The 15,348-nt window shown below is 41.7% G+C and overlaps 1 pseudogene; it reads right to left on the bottom strand.

Annotated features, from left to right (window-relative positions):
• Positions 1 to 15,348, bottom strand: part of LOC119258230 (60S acidic ribosomal protein P1-like) — a 29,168-nt pseudogene continuing 13,820 nt past the window's right edge.

The raw sequence follows: 15,348 nt of genomic DNA, 5'->3' as shown, positions 1-15,348 counted from the left end.
AGACGTTTAGTCAAAAAGACCAAAGCCCATATGATCACTGTACCCCTCATTTTCTTCTTGCTTTGCTTCTAATCTCTTCTCTCTCGCAGCTTCAATAACAGAGGAGGGAGCAGGGCCTCCTGTGGAAGCAGAGCCACCACTGCAGAAAAGCCTTCAACACTGATGCTGACCAGGCCTTTGCAAACAAATCTGGCCAGAAAGGTTCAACATTTACATGGGCTGCTTTAATGAGGGCATTGATCTTATCCTTCTCATCTGTCACCACATCATCGTGCAGGAGGTAGTAGATGCAGTCAAGCTCAAAGACCGAGGCCCTGGTACAGATGACTGCCAGGCTGCCAGATTGTGTGCAAGTCACTAGTGGAGCGGAGCGAGGTCTCACTGCAGCTAGTCCTCGGCGTCCCTGAAAGGACCAAGCACTTTAGCAACAGCAATAGCAAGGGACTCTCACTAATTTTAATATCATATTAGTTTATTGTTTATTGCCTGCCTCCCCCCAATACTGTCAGCTTCCTGCCTGCCTAATTTGTGTCCCACTGTTCACACATTACCTTGCACAGGCCATGGTGTAATAATTATGGTGATACTAATAACAATAGCGCACATGTATGGCCTCCAGTATGTGCTCTCTGTATTTATTTCTCTATTGGAGGAGTTTGTTCACTTTATGGATTGTTTTGCTATCTTGGGCTTGTGGGACCTGGTTTTTGGTCAAGCATGGAAGTGAGTTCTTTTCCTCAAATCCATCCAAATGATCATTCTACAGGGGATACATAGAATGTATCAGTGGCTGCCGGAATCGCTGATAATACTAAACCCTAAATACACTGTTTTTTTCCTGTGCAGACATAAACATACCTATGATTAAGTCTAACTTACAAATTAGGCACAGTAAGAAATTAACAGCAATAGCTAACAATAAAATGGAATAATTACAACAACATACTGTAATAAAAGTAATGTGAGTTCACACTTTCTCTCTTAAAATAGTTTATACATAGTATTTCCACAGGTCACTGAAATTGCAGTAAGCAAAACTGCAGATGGTGGGGACCACCAAAGGCTTGGAGAGATGGAAGGATGTGATGTGATTCACATCACAGCATAAGCAATTTAAAATTAAACTGGACAACTTCTCTTCAAAAGTTCCCATTCCTACCGCCAGTCTCTCGCCTTTCCAAAACCTCTCCTCCTCTGCCCAGCTCCTCAAGTCTCCTCCTCTTGAACAAAGAACCAGATCCTCTGCAATTTCTCAAGCAGGGCAGCAGCTCTCCTTACCCATAACCCCAACCTCAGTTAACTCCCCCACCCCATCCCACCCCCCCCACACAGGAGCTTGCAGGCAGGAGCTCTGGAGTGGCCACACATCAGTCAACTTTGATTCTGAGGCCTTAGGGCTGTGCCGTTTCCAGGTGAGGGTCCAACCAACCAGCTCCTAGGCTGCTGTTTCTCCTTCTCCACACTCAATAGGACCCCTTTAGGGCCTCCTCTCTGCGTGACCAAAACCCTCGGCTAAATGCGGAGCCATCTACTCTATGTCTAACTTGTTTCTCTGTCCCTGCTTATCACCACCTCTGTCAGAAAAAAAAAAGACCTGTGGTGCTCTGATATGAATCATGCTTCCTCTTTGAAGGTAAAAGCAGGGACAGACTATGCTTGGTTTTAAATAACATTTGTTTCTCTCTGCTACTGCTACTACACAGCCAAGCACCAATCCAGTCACTTCTCACTGGGTGGCTCTTCCAAGTAGGTAAAAAAAATGGCAGCGCTCAAGATGATGAGGAGTGGGAGGGGAGGCAATCTGTGGACAGGCCTGGTCATTTTATTACCAGAGGATGTCAGTTAATTTAAATACACAGGTATCACGTCTTTTGGCTAAGATCAAGTATAAATACATAGGCAATCACTTTACATGGTTCTTAAAAAAGATTTATTTATTTATGCATATAAGAACTGGAGTACAGGCCAGAGGTGTGGGGGTGAGAGGATTCACCAGAGACAGAGTGGTGAGCAGAACAGGCAGATCTGTAACAGGGTGGTCCCAGGAAAGGGGGAGGTTCCCTGCCCCACCCAAGGGAGGGTGGAGCTGAGCAGGAAGAAGAGAAGCTGCAGAAGAGACTGAGGAAGGAAGCAGGATGGAGCCAGGAGACCTGGAGGAGGCGCATGGAGCCTAGAGACACGTGAAGAAACTGCGCTTGTCTTTTGGTCGTGGACTGGGTGACACAGATGTGGGTGAGACCCGTGGGGAGGTGACAATGGCAGCTTTTATCTTGATGTTGATTTTGCTCTTTTCCTTCCGGGCTTGTCTGGTTATTTCTGACCCTTTGCTGTGGGTCCCCACTGGAAGATGCTTTAGACTTGTGGCAGGCTTTGGGGCTTTGCTCTGGGCCAATCCCATTTGGATGGACTTTTACCCACGAGGGGACGGGTAACTTTGGGTGCTTCATTTAGAAACTAGACTCTTTGCCTTACCTGTATTGTTTCCTAGTTTTATTAAAGTTCCTTCCCATTAAAGTCTTATATGTTTTGTGTTGATGCGGCGGATGGCAGAACCCATTTAGAATAGGCAGGTTTGCGGGGTTTGGGCTGCCCCTCTCCCTGTCCTATAACAGATTACATTTGTGCTTATGGTAGCCAGTGCCATAGGGAAGCCCAATTTCCCCATGGGGCTGACTAACCACGGATGGCTATGTCCTAAATCACGTTGGGCTCCAAATCTGTTATAGGACAGGGAGAGGGGCAGCCCAAACCCCGCAAACCTGCCTATTCTAAATGGGTTCTGCCATCCGCCGCATCAACACAAAACATATAAGACTTTAATGGGAAGGAACTTTAATAAAACTAGGAAACAATACAGGTAAGGCAAAGAGTCTAGTTTCTAAATGAAGCACCCAAAGTTACCCGTCCCCTCGTGGGTAAAAGTCCATCCAAATGGGATTGGCCCAGAGCAAGGCCCCAAAGCCTGCCACAAGTCTAAAGCATCTTCCAGTGGGGACCCACAGCAAAGGGTCAGAAATAACCAGACAAGCCCGGAAGGAAAAGAGCAAAATCAACATCAAGATAAAAACTGCCATTGTCACCTCCCCATGGGTCTCACCCACATCTGTGTCACCCAGTCTACGACCAAAAGACAAGCGCAGTTTCTTCACGTGTCTCTAGGCTCCATGCGCCTCCTCCAGGTCTCCTGGCTCCATCCTGCTTCCTTCCTCAGTCTCTTCTGCAGCTTCTCCTCTTCCTGCTCAGCTCCACCCTCCCTTGGGTGGGGCAGGGAACCTTCCCCTTTCCTGGGACCACCCTGTTACAGATCTACTGAAATACACTGCTGAGGGGAGCAGCGGGTGAGTCAGGAGAGGTCTGCTGAGCCATGTGGGTCACCTCCCTGGCTGGGGATTGAAATTGTGCAGCAGTGGCTGTGGATTGCTTCACAGTGCAGTGACCTAACCCCCTGAGCCACCAGGGAAGCACCCACTTTACATGATTTTGGTCATTAAAAAAAATCAGGTTTGGGCCTCCCCTGGTGGCGCAGGCGGTTGAGCGCCCCAATGTGAAGCTGTCTGCAGCCTCTGCAGTGCAGGTTCGATCCTGGCCAGCCAGCGAGGGTCCCACATTGCACGGCAGACCTCTCATGTCGCGCCCACTGCTCCCCTCAGCAGTGTATTTCGTCAGTCTGCCTGTTCTGTTCCCCACTCTGTCTCTGGTGAACCCTCTCACCTTCCAGCACATCAGGCCTGTACCCCGGTTCTTGTATAAATAAATAAATAAATCTTAAAAAAAAAAAGTCAGGTTTATAGAGGTATTATTTACAAATAATAAAATTTACCAATTACAAGTATGCAATGTAACGAGTTATTTTACAGCTGCATACAGCCTTGTAACTAGGATGAGAATCACTTTGTAGAACATGTTCATCAACTCAAAAATAACAATTCCTTCTGCCCCCTTGCTATCCACTGGCTCCTCCACCTCCTGACCCTCGACCCCCCCAACCCCCACCCTCCATCCACTGATCTACAGTCATGATAATTTTGCAATTTGCCCGATTTTAGCTTCACTTCTTGGCCAGCATCTCTGGAGAACTGTTAAGGTGTGGCCAGACTGCTGATTTGGGCTGGACTTCTCATGCCAAGGAGTCAGAGGCCAGAGATGACCAAACAACTGAAATGATTGGGCAGGGCCCAGGTCAGCAGCTCCAGAGTAACGCATGCTGAGCTAATCCAGGCGGGAAGGACTGCTCATCAGACAGCCTGAGAGCCTGTGCCAGGAATGAGGAATGGAGAAAAAAGGGAAAACCGTGCACAATCTAGAGGGAGGAGGCCTGGAAAGGCTGCACAGCCTGCAGAGATGGGAACTTGAACTAAAGACTCGAACTGTGTTGCAATTCAACTGTCACACCCAAATCCATCCTGAGTCCAGGAAGCTCTTTGTACTTCCCCTTGCAGGGGGTGTCTGTTCCACCTTCCTGCCAGTCCCAACTTCTCCTTTCTGCAGGAGGCTGCAGGACTCCCAGGGCTGCCAGATCAACAGCCATATAAAATAAGCCTCCAGGGCCTCCCCTGGTGGCACAGGAGGTTGAGCGCAGCGCTGTGGAGGAGTCCGCAGCCTCTGCAGCGCAGGTTCAATCCTGGCTGGCCAGCAAGATAACCACATCGTGCGGCAGACCTCTCCTGTCTTGCCCGCTGTTCCCCTCAGCAGTGTATTTCGGTCAGTCTAACTTTTCTGTTCCCTGCTCTGTCTCTGGTGACTCCTCTCACCCTCCCACACATTTGGCCTGTACCCCGTTTCTTGTATCCATGAATAAATAAATTTTAAAAAAGAAAATAAAAAAAGAAAATAAACCTCCTGGATACCCTCTTCCTTCCCAGAGGTCTGGGGCTCCATCTGGGTGCACACTACTCAGCTCCCCTATGCCTCTATCTTCAATTCATGCCCTTTTCTGAGAGTGGGATTCTTTGTAGGGATGTTGGGATTTTAATTGGAAAAAGGAAAGGAAGAGAATAAATGAATGTGTATTGAACATCCTTTACCAGAGGGAAGGAAAAATTCAAACAGTAAAACACAAAACAAGTAAAAAATCACTCACTAGATCTTGATTCCAAGTCTATCCCCCCAAAGCCAGCATTGCCAAATGTTTCTTGTATGTCATTTGCAGAGGAAGAGGGAATATTATTTTATTCTGCACCTCTCCTTGATCACTACATAATTTGCCTTAAGCTCCTACAGTGCCAGCATATAAATTCATTGTGATATAATTTCAAATTTACAGAAAATCTGCAAGGTATACAGGAGAAGGAACTCCTTTACACTTAGGTTTATTCCTTGTGTATTAACATTTTCTCTGTACATATTATTTTTTCTGAACTATTTTAAAGTAGAGACATTGCACACCTTAACTTTAGCTTCCTTGGTGTGTATTTGCTAAGAATAATACTTTCTTTTTACATAACTACAGTTCAATTATTAAAATAAGGAGATTTAGGGTCTCCCCTGGTGGCACAGCAGTTGAGCGCTGGGCTGCAAAGCTGCCCGCATCCTCTGCAGCGCTGGTTCGATCCCTGGCCGCTGGTGAGGGTCCCATATGGGGCGCAGATCTCTCCTGCCGCGCCTGCTGCTCCCCTCAGCAGTGTACTTTGGTCCTTCTGCCTGTTCTGTTCCCTGCTCTGGCTCTGTGAATCCTCTCACCCTCCCACGCTTCTGACTGTACCCAGTGCTTGTATAAATAAATAAATAAATCTTAAAAAAAAATCAGGAGATTTAGCATTGATACAAAATGTTATCTGACTCACAGTTCATACTTAAATTCTAGGAGTTGTTCCAGTAACTATGTAGCTATATTTCCCTATGTAGTTGTTTTCTATGATTCTAGTTGGTTTTCTATCATAGAGAAGATGGTTTTTTAAATTGGTACTCTTCAATAAAGAAGAGCTTTTCAGGCCTCCCCCGTGGCACAGCAGGTTGAGCGTAGCGCTGTGGAGCTGTCTGCAGCCTCTGCAGTGTGGGTTCGATTCCTGGCCGGCCAGGGAGATTCCCACATGGCGTGGCAGACCTCTCCTGTCTCTTCTGCTGCTCCCCTCAGCAGTGTATTTCGGTCGTCTGTCTATTCTGCTCCCCACTCTATCATTGGTGAATCCTTTCACCTTCCCGCACCTTTGGCTTGTTATCCAGCTCTTATATAAAAATAAATAAATCTTTTTTTTTAAAAAAAAAAAAGAGTTTTTCTTTCTCTGCCATTTATTTGTGTGTTGGTTAATTAATTTACACTAGTATAAACTCTTAAACTCGTATTTTATTCAATGTTATAATCAAGAGCTATTATTCTTACTGATTTTGATCCTTAAATCATCCCAGATGGCCTGTGGGAGCCACTTTGAGCTAACTCCAGTGTCCTTCTGGTATGTTCCCATGATTCTCAGAGCACTTTCTAACATTCTGGCACAAGATGTTCCAGGATCATCTTACCCTTTCCTTGCGACAACCCTGAAATCAGCCTCTTCTCAAAGCTCCTGGTTAGTTTTTGTGGAACATGGTTTATGTAGCCCAAGATCCTAGTCTGGCAGAACATACATCTTCACCTGAGTGACTTATTAGCTGGTCATTACCCCTTTGTGTATATGTAACATGACTTATATAACCAGTTACCTGTTAATAAACATTTGGAGTATTACCAGTTTTTTGCTATTACAAATTGCTGTTGTGAATATTCTTACATACACACACACACACACACACATATCTTGGCTTATATTTGGTAATATATTGTACAGCAAATGTCTAGCTCCAAATTTCCCTTGACAGAATTAAAAGTTGTACTGATTCACACATATTCTATCAAAGATGCATGAGTATCTGTGAACCCAAATCTTGCTAACTCCAACCAGGAATACTATCAAAATTTTAAAATTTTTATCAATTTGCCATGGTTTTAAATGCATTCTTATGTTACAGTGATTTTTTTTTTAAAGATTTATTTATTTATACAAGCACTGGGTACAGTCAGAAGTGCACGAGGGCGAGAGAATTCACCAGAGACAGAGCAGAGAGCAGAACAGGCAGACTGACAAAGTACACTGCTAAGGGGAGCAGCGGGCAGCAGGAGGGGTCTGCGCACCATGTGGGACCCTCGCCTGGCAGCCGGGGATGGAACTGGTGCTGCAGAGGCTGCAGGCAGCTTTGTAGCCCAGTGCTCAACCACTGCACCACCGGGGAGGCCCGTGTTACAGTGATTTTGAGTATCTTTCATTTGTTTGCGGGCCACTTCTATTTCATACTACCTGGGTAAAGCTTTTTGTTATAAGTATACTTTCTCTTTATATATATATATATATATATATATATATATATATATACACACACACACACACACACACACACACATATATATGGAAAAAGATTATGTAAAACTATGAGAGATATACATGCATGATTATTGTGTGTATGTGTTATATATATGTTTTTTTCCTTCTTAATTAAGAAAATTAGCTTTTTGACAAAAAATTTCCAATTAATTTGCTGGCATTGCTTAGTACAATTTACTTTTACTGTGAAAAAGTTTTAAACATTTAGGATAACCAATCTATTGACACTTAATAGCTTTTAGGTATTATATACTGTTTAGATATGCCTTTCCTATTTTAAGATTATAAATAAATTCAACCCTAAAATTACTTTCTTTTTTTTTTTTTTTTTTTTTTTATAGAGGCATGTTTTATTTATTTATTTATTTGTTTGTTCATTTGTTTTGTTTATACATGCACTGGGCACAGTCAGAAGCGCGGGAGGGTGAGAGAATTCACCAGAGCCAGAGCGGGGAGCAGAACAGGCAGAAGGACCGAAGTACACTGCTGAGGGGAGCAGCGGGCGGCAGGAGAGGTCTGCGCACCATGTGGGACCCTCCTCCGGTGGCCGGGGAGCAGCCGGGAATCGAACCGGCGCCGCAGAGGCTGCGGGCAGCTTCGCAACCCAGCGCTCTACCGCTGCGCCACCGGGGAGGCCCTAAAATTACTTTCTTATTTTCTCTTTTTTAAGATGTAATGATTTATTTAGAATTTCTTTTTGCATAAGGATGGGATAGTGATTCAGCATTATTTTTCAGCTTGCTTCTTGTTCCAGCCATTTTAAAAAAAATCTACCTTTTTTTCTTTGCTGCATTGAAATTCCACCTTTATGACAATCTTCATTCTCATTTGGTTTTATTAAAATAAATTTTATTGTGGTAACATTATTTTATAACATTAAGTAAGTTTCATGTGTACAGCATTGTAATTCCATGTGTCTATATTACATCGTGATCACCACACAAATCTAGTTCCCATGTGTCACCATAAAATTGTCCCCTTCACCCAATTCATCCACCTCTATTTTCACTTGTCTTGAATTCATTTCTGAACTTGATTTTGTTTAATTCAGCTTTCCTTTATTCTCCAGGGGAAAAATGATTTTACTTATTTTAGTTTCATAATATGTTTTAGTATATAGAATATGACACGTATTCTCACTTAAAGTTCAAAATATTCAGGGAGAAAAATTCTTCTCCCATCATTGCTAATAAGGACATGAAAAAGAAATGAAACAACTTCAGAGAAGTTAGGAGAACTCTGGGACCTCATCCCTCACAAGTACTTTTTTGAAGGCATGGCTGTACGTGGGGCTTACTTAGTGGGTTCTGATGTCTAACTGGACTCAGAAGAATTCTCAGGTCTCCCCAGGGGCAATCAAAACCCTCGCATTTCATGAGTTTTGTTTCCAGTCAATGGAAATGTTCCTTGTTCTATGTAATAACTGTTTCTGAAAGGTTATTAATCAATTTTTGGCTAATCAATTTTTATAAAGGTTAATCAATTTTTATAAAGCAAATCTTTTTTCAAGTGAATCTGGAGGGTCTCTGTTTAAAGGAACCCTTCAGAGTACTTTTAATAAGGCTGACCTAGATTGTAATTTTTGCAACTGTAGAAAATCTGTTTCTTCACTTCTTTGTTTTATGATTTAAGTTTGGAGAGACTACCACTGAGGTATACTCACTCAATGAGAGTACGATTGCATTTTGGCCAGTGTACACGAAGACCAGAGAGATCTGGGAAAGGAGCCACCAGAGTTGAATGCTACCATAAAGATTAGCTCTTCCTGGAGAGCATCCTTTTTATGCCACCAACATCTGCTATTCACAAACAGTTGTTTGGCAAAAACAATGAGCAAGACAAATGATGGCATCATAATCTAAAAAAAAAAAAAAAAAAAAAAAGAAACAGTTTATCCTCCTTATATGGGAAACCTGAAATTGCTGTATGGACTGTGAAAGAGTGGAAAAACTTCTTAAGAAATGGTTTTCCATTGACTTCATTGAGATGTTGTGGTTTTCTACAAGATGATTAAAAAAAAAGTGTCTACTGCATTTTAATGATATGCAGAGCTAGGATTTGGTGAGCATCAATCCATGACCTGTGCCAAGGCTTTTATAAATCTCTTAACCCCTCATGTATAACTTTTATTATATATACTTTTCCTATTTAAATGTAATTTTTAAATGCAAAACAATACATCTCAGAGAAGAAACAGAACAATAAATACAGAAAGTGAAAATTCTCACCAGCCCATTCACAGAGATAAGCTTTCTTGTAATTTTTTTTAAATTTAATGTTGTATCTTGGAAATATATCTGCATCCGTTGTTATTCTTTATAACAGCAGCTTCCTATCCTATTGGGTTGACATACCCCTTCTTAATGAACCATTTCCCCAACAGCGGTTCTTTCCAAATTCTGGCTGTTACAGTAATAGTAATCATCCTTGTATGTGTACCTCTGTACACATGTCAATTTTCATAGGAATCCCTAGAAGCGGAAATGCTGGCTCAAAAATATTTACATTCAGATGTAAATATTGTAATAGTCATTGCAAAAGTGCTCTGGAAAATATTTATATTTCACAAGCCATTCTTCAGATATAGGATCTTGTTTCTGGTAAACTCGGGGCTGTTTTTCTCTATTAGCTTCAGAGTCCTTGATTCTATTTTGATCACAAAAAGAAGAAAGTAGGGGTTCTAAAGACAGGGACTCACTTACCGTTTGTTGCTGTCAAATGCATGCTGAATGATGTCCAGATGAAGCCATGCCACTCACTGCCTGTCCGTATAATTCTTAGCTACCCAAAGGCTTCTCTGACCCAGAGCCAGGCTCCATGGGTTCTGGTGGCAGGTGGTCGGTGACCTGCCCACTAGCCCTTGTATCTGCAATCAATCTGTAGTACTTGGGGGGGATGAGGTGTGCTAAACATTTTGTTTTCCTTCAGGTCAGAAGTTGAGACTCACAGTCACCCAGTCACAACACTCACTTTAGTTGGGCTACAGAGGGGAATGGGAGTAAGTATTTCTAACATGTAAAGAAAATGTGCAATTTTTAAGCCCATTAGGGCTTACTGGGTGTCCTATGATCATCTTCCTCATTGCAGATGTGTCCTCTGTCTGGGGAAAGGTACACAGCTAGCTTTGGAAGATTGGACAAACTGAAATCTTTGCATCTGATTGACTTTCATTCAGAGCAATGTTCATTTGTAAGACATTTTCCTGAGGGTCTCCCATATCTCTGGACCAGTCAGTAAGGGAATCAGTATTTGAATCCTGATCTTACGGATTCAAAAGTCTATGGTGGGAAGAGGACAGTTTCTTCAACAAATGGTATTGGGAAAATTGGATACCCACATACAAAAGAATGAAATTGGGCCTTTACCTTATATCATATACAAAAATGAGTTAAAAATGGATCCTATGCAATTCAATAGCAAAAAAATTTTTTTTTAAATAGCCCAAATACTCCATTTAAAAAATGGACAGAGGACTTAAATAAACATTGTGCCAAAGTTACTCATATAGCCAATAGGTACACAAAAAATTGCCGTCATCAGGGAAATGTACATCAAAGCCACATGCGATATCACCTCATAGTTGTTGGAATGATATCATCAAAAAGACAAGAGATAACAAATACTGGCAGAGGTATGAGAACACTCATGCACTGTTGATTTAGTCACCATAAAAAGCAGGATTAAGATGACTCAAAAAATTAAAAATGGAGCTACCATCCTGAAAAAAAAGAAGGGAATGGAGGCATCACACTCCCAGACTTCAGACTATACTACAAAGCCATAATCATCAAAACTGCAAGAACAGACACAGACCAATGGAATCAAATAGAAAATCCAGAAATAAACCCATAGATTTATGGTCAACTAATCTTCGACAAAGGAGCAAAGAATATGCATTCGAGCAAAGAGAGTTTGTTCAATAAATGGTGCTGGGAAAACTGGGTTGCTACATGCAAAAGAATGAAGCTTGACTACTACATAGCACCATGCACAAAAACCAACTGAAAATGGATTAAAGATCTAGACATAAAACCTGAAACCATAAAATACATAGAAGGAAATATAGGCGAAACACTACATGATACGCACATCAAAGACATCTTTACAGACATGTCACCCAAAGTAGTGATAGTGAAGGCAAAGATAAACAGCTGGGACTACATCAAATTAAAGAGCTTCTGCACAGCAAAAGAGACAATAACCAAAACAAAGAGAAACCCCACCAACTGGGAGAACATTTTTGCACACAACACTAATGATAAAAGACTGATCACAAAAATCTACAAAGAGCTGATGAGACTCAACAAAAACAAAGAAAATAATCCAGTCAAAAAATAGGCAGAAGAGCTAAAAAGAAACTTCTCTGAAGAAGAAATGCAAATGGCCAACAGGCATATGAAAAAATGTTCAACATCACTTGTAATCAGGGAAGTGCAAATCAAAACTACAATGAGATACCATCTTACACCAGTGAAAATGGCACATATTAAAAAAACTAGCAACAACAAATGTTGGCGAGGTTGTGGAGAAAAAGGAACTCTCCTGCACTGTTGGTGGGAGTGCAAACTGGTCCAACCACTATGGAGAGCTGTGTGGAGATTTCTGGACCTACTAAACATAGAGCTTCCATATGATCCAGCAATTCCACTCCTAGATATTTACCCAAAGGACACAGAAACATCAATTCCAAAGAGCACCCGTACCCCTATGTTTATAGCAGCACTGTTTACAATAGCTAAGCTTTGGAAACAACCCAAATGCCCAAAAATAGATGACTGGATCAAGAAGATGTGGTACATATACACCATGGAATATTACTCAGCATTCAAAAAAGATAAGCATATGCAATTTGCGGCAACATGGATGGAGCTGGAAGGGATCATGCTCAGCGAAATAAGCCAGAAAGAAAAAGAAAAATACCGGATGGTCTCACTCGTAGCAGGAATATAGAAAACTTAAATAAGGGACCAGGAAAAAGAATAACTATAAGAAAGAAAATATCAAAATCAACAAACAACTATGAACCAGAGACAGTCTATGGGGGGGTGGGCAGGGAAAGGAGGGAATGGGGTCAAAATAAGGGGGTTGCAATTGTATGGGGAATATAAAAATAAAATTTAAAAAAAGAATATTAAAAAAAGAATTAAAGGGCCTCCCCGGTGGCACAGCGGTTGAGCGCTGGGTTGCGAAGCTGCCCAGAGCCTCTGCAGCGCCGGTTCGATCCCCGGCTGCTCCCCGGCCACCAGAGGAGGGTCCCACATGGTGCGCAGACCTCTCCTGCCGCCCGCTGCTCCCCTCAGCAGTGTACTTCGGTCCTTCTGCCTGCTCTGCTCCCCGCTCTGGCTCTGGTGAATTCTCTCACCCTCCCGCGCTTCTGACTGTACCCAGTGCTTGCATTAAAAAAAAATAATAATAATAATCTAAAATAAAAAAAAAGTAAAAAATAAAATAAAAATAAAAATGGAGCTACCAAATAATCCAGCAATTCTACTACTGGGAACATATTCAAAGAAAATGAAAACATGGCAGCATAATTTACAATAGTAAGTCATGGAGACAATCTTAAGTGTCCATTCATAGATGAATGGATAACCAAGTTGTCTCACACATGCATGTGCGCACGCACACACACACAGAGGAATATCATTTTGTTATAAAAAGAAGGAAATTCTGCCATTTTCAACAACATGGATGACTCATGAGAGCATTATGCCAAGTGAAATAAGACTGAAGAAGTACCATATGCTCTCACGTATATATGTAATCTAACAAACAAGAAATCAAGCTCATAAATACAGAGAACAAATTGGTGGGTGCCAGAGATTGAAAGGTGGTGGGGGAATGATAAAGGTGTTCAAAATGTACAACTTTCTAGTTATAAGATAAATAAATACTGAGGACGGGCATCCCTGGTGGCTCAAGGGGTTGTCTCAGCATTCTCAAGCTATCGCCAGCCACTGCAACATGAGTTCTATCCCTGGCCAGGGCCAGGGAGCTACCCACATGGCACAGCAGACCTCTCCTATCTTGCCTGTTGTTCCCCTCGGCAGAGTATTTCAGTGGATCTGCCTGTTCTGCTCCCCCCTCTGTCTCTGGTGAATCCTCTCACCCCCTGCACCTCTGGCTTATACCCAGTTTTGCATGCATAAATAAATAAAAATAAATATTTTTTTAAAATAAGTACTGGGGATATAATATGCCATGTGATAGCAGCTAACATTGATGCATGGTATATTTGAAAGTTGTATGTATGTTGAATGTACTGTGGCAATAATTTTACAATATATGTAAGTCATCATCATGCCGCATCCCTTAAACCTATATAATACTGTATGTCCAAAATATCTGGAGAAAAGATATAAAAATATACCATAGATTTAAATGTAAGAGCTGAAACTATAAAAGTCTCAGAAGAAAAGATGGGGGAAGTCACATGGCATTAGATTTGGTAATGTTCTGATATGACACCAAAAACACAAATAGCAAAGGAAAAAATAGATAAACTGGACATCAAAATTGAAAAGTTCTGTGCACCATCAGCAGATGTGGCACTGGCTTTACAAGTCAGAGGCCATGGAGGGATTTGTGGAGTAGCAGACACTGCAGGGAGTGGTAACAATGACCAGTGACCAGGTAGCTAGGATGATATCCGTGTGGACAGTGGCAAGGGCCAGCATGGGCCAGAGTGCTCAGCCAATTACATTAATTTTCAGCCACATTCCTAGGGCTTTCACTATATCTTCATTATTTTTTATAGGATTCCCACCTCCTTCATATATTCACTTGACAACATTGACTTTAGTAGTACTAATTTTTCTGTTATTTTCAGTGCACTCACAGTCCATCTGTTTTCTCTTCACATTAAGTTCATTTACATATGATGTCAGGATGTCTAGTCATACTTATCAGGAAGTATCAGGAAAAGCACATCTGCTCCATCTTCCTGGAAGCAGAAGAACCTACCCACATTCACGACCATCTCTATCGGATAAATTTATAAGGAAATCTAAAAAAAAGATCACAAGTGGCTTCTTTATCAATGAGAGCATCATCAACACTAATTCAAACACATGAAGGTTGGTAGTAGCAAAGTCCTTATAATCTCCCAATGGCTTCTATATTATTTACTTGGAAATTCATAATATTATTTATCTGTATCAGGATTATGAACACACTACCCATTGACAAACCTACCTTTCCCCTCAGGTTAATCTAATTGGGGCAAACTTATAACTAATGCTTTTTTCTTTCAATAAAGCATTACTGTTTTGTAGGTTCAATTTTAGTAATTATAGCTTTCCAATTATATGAGTCATTATGATATAATGTAACATATATATCATTTTAACAGCATCAACCATCTTTTATATATAAACATAATCACATAAATTTACATGTCATCTCTCCTCTATTCCTATCACTAAACCCGGAAATTATTCTTTGGCTCAAGCATTGTCAACACAAATTAAATTAAACCTTGGATTGTGAAAAGAAGCTCACTAATTTTTACTAAGAAATGTTTTAAGAATTTCTAATTCCTGGGCCTCCCCGGTGGCGCAGCGGTAGAGCGCTGGGTTGCGAAGCTGCCCGCAGCCTCTGCGGCGCCGGTTCGATTCCCGGCTGCTCCCCGGCCACCGGAGGAGGGTCCCACATGGTGCGCAGACCTCTCCTGCCGCCCGCTGCTCCCCTCAGCAGTGTACTTCGGTCCTTCTGCCTGTTCTGCTCCCCGCTCTGGCTCTGGTGAATTCTCTCACCCTCCCGCGCTTCTGACTGTGCCCAGTGCATGTATAAACAAAACAAATGAACAAACAAATAAATAAATAAATAAAACATGCCTCTATTAAAAAAAATAAATAAATAAAAAAAAAAAAAAAAATTTCTAATTCCTGTTGCTTTATGTAACATAGGTTTTTTTTTTTCTTTTAGGTTTTAGATAATGGTAGTTAGATTTTGGTTTTAGGAGACAAAAACCTTGTAATGGCCCAAATTAAAAGGC

This window comes from Talpa occidentalis, unplaced genomic scaffold, assembly GCF_014898055.3.
Source record: "Talpa occidentalis isolate TD23 unplaced genomic scaffold, MPIMG_talOcc4v2.1 talOcc4.4, whole genome shotgun sequence".
Taxonomy (NCBI): Eukaryota; Metazoa; Chordata; class Mammalia; order Eulipotyphla; family Talpidae; genus Talpa; species Talpa occidentalis.
Note: the sequence above shows the minus strand (reverse complement) of the source record. Positions and strands in the feature narration are given on the sequence as shown.